This window comes from Cryptomeria japonica, unplaced genomic scaffold, assembly GCF_030272615.1.
Source record: "Cryptomeria japonica unplaced genomic scaffold, Sugi_1.0 HiC_scaffold_1623, whole genome shotgun sequence".
Classification (NCBI taxonomy): Eukaryota; Viridiplantae; Streptophyta; class Pinopsida; order Cupressales; family Cupressaceae; genus Cryptomeria; species Cryptomeria japonica.
This window is the reverse complement of record NW_026729965.1, coordinates 24237-26149: the sequence shown is the minus strand read 5'-3', so window position 1 is coordinate 26149 and position 1913 is coordinate 24237. Positions and strand designations below refer to the sequence as shown.

The following is a 1913-nucleotide window of genomic DNA, read 5'->3' as shown; positions in this document are numbered from 1 at the left end:
TGCGAACCCGAGAGCGCTCCGAGGTGCCCACGAAGTCGAAAGTCGGGTTAATTGCATTGTTTTCCCCGGGTGCGCTCCGAGGTGCGCAACATCGGCGCGCACCAAGGAGGGCTCCGAAGTGTGCTCCAAGGTGCGCACGATGGCGTGCACCTCTGGTGCGCACGATTCGGAGCTCGGTTTGACCGGGGTGCGCACACCTTGGCTGGGTTGCGCACCTTTTGTGCGCTCCAAGGTGCGCACGAAGTCGGAGCTCGGTTTGCCCCGGGTGCGCACCTTCGCCAGGGTGCGCACCTTGATGCGCACGCCTTGGCTGGGCTGCGCACCTTGGTGGGCGCCATGGTGCGCACCTTTCGTGCGCTCCAAGGTGCGCACGAAGTCGGAGCTCGGTTTGCCCCGGGTGCGCACCTTGGTGGGCGCCATGGTGCACTCCGAGGTGCCCAAGATTGGTGCGCACCAAGGAGCGCTCCGAAGTGCGCTCCAAGGTGCGCGCGAAGTCGAAAGTTGGGTTAATTGTCCGGTTTGCCTCGGGTGCGCACCTTGCGTGCACCTTCGCCAGGGTGGGCGCCTTGGTGCGCACACCTTGGCTGGGCTGCGCACACCTTGGCACCCGCGTTTCCTTCATTTTAAATTTTTTTTTTTTACAATCTCTCAAGTGGGAAATTCTATAATCTCAACTTTTTTTGCCTTTTCAGGAAACTTTTGAATGGAGCGCATCATTGGTGCGCTCCGAAGTGTGCTCCAAAGCTCTCTCCAGCTGCGTGCACCTGCCCCGGCCGCGCACCCGGCCCCGCCCAGCTTCGCTCACCTGTCCCGGGCGTCTGGTGCGGAACCTTAGAGTAAGAAACATCACCGTGCACCTTGGCCAACGTGCGCGACTCGACCGAGCGCGCACTGGCCGAGGTGCACACCGATTTCACCTGGGTGCGCGCGCAGCACCTCGGGCGCACCGGGGTGCGCGCACAACGCCCGGGTTGCACCGTGGCCTGTGTGCTCGGGGCGCCTCGGGTGCGCGCTCGGTGTCGCCCCCGCGCGCGCGGTAGTGCGGGCAGCGCACCCCGGCCCGGCCCGGCCCCGACGAGAACGCAAACGGGCAAAAGGTTTATTCAAATAGCATTGCGATGCCCGGCGAAAAACTAAAAAAGGGTGCAACACCGGGACTTCCCGGGAGGTCACCCATCCCAGTACTACTTCGGCCCAAGCGCGCTTAACTGCGGAGTTCTGATGGGATCCGGTGCACTAACGCTGGTATGATCGCACCCGTTATGAGCTTGTCGCAGTGTGTACTTAGCAAACCGCGACCCACGTGCGAATCCACCCCGGCCACCCACCCCCGTCGAGGTGCACACCCTCCCTCGCGAAGTGCGCCCCGTTCGCCAAGTGTGAGCCCTGCCCGGGTGCGCGCACCTTGCTAGGGCGTCGGGTGTGCACCCGGCCCGGCCTACGTGCGTGCACCTGTAGGGGGCGTCGTGTGCGTGCAGTGTCCCGTCTGCAACGCGGTGCCCACACACCACCTCGGGCGCAACGACCTGCGCTCACATGTGGGCCGAGTGCACCTTGGTGCATGTTCGGGGCGCCTCGGGTGCACGCTCGATCTTGCCCCGGTGCACCAAGGCGCTCGGTTTGCCCCGGGTGCGCACTTGGTGCAAGGTGGGCACCCAAAATAGGGATCAAGCACCAAAACACAAGTTTCGGGATGCAAAATGGGACCCAAGGACCACAAATGCGTTCCAAGACCCATGATGGGTCCACGAGAACAAAAATGTGTTCCGAGACTTAATAAACAAATATTGGGTTTTAGGAGAAGAAACATGCTCTGATGCCCAAAACGAGAATCGACCCCGAAAAGGCCACAGGCCAAAAGTGGGATGCGAGACAAAAAAAAATGGGACCCGAGGACCAAAATTGGGTTCCCA

At 61.9% G+C, this 1913-nt stretch overlaps 1 non-coding gene across 1 annotated transcript; it reads right to left on the bottom strand.

The window, feature by feature from the left end:
- Positions 1-1140: 1140 nt before the first annotated feature.
- On the bottom strand, positions 1141-1259 carry LOC131873380 (5S ribosomal RNA). The gene has a single exon (XR_009371340.1). It is a non-coding gene; the product is annotated as a 5S ribosomal RNA (ribosomal RNA).
- Between the last annotated feature and the right edge of the window lie 654 nt (positions 1260-1913).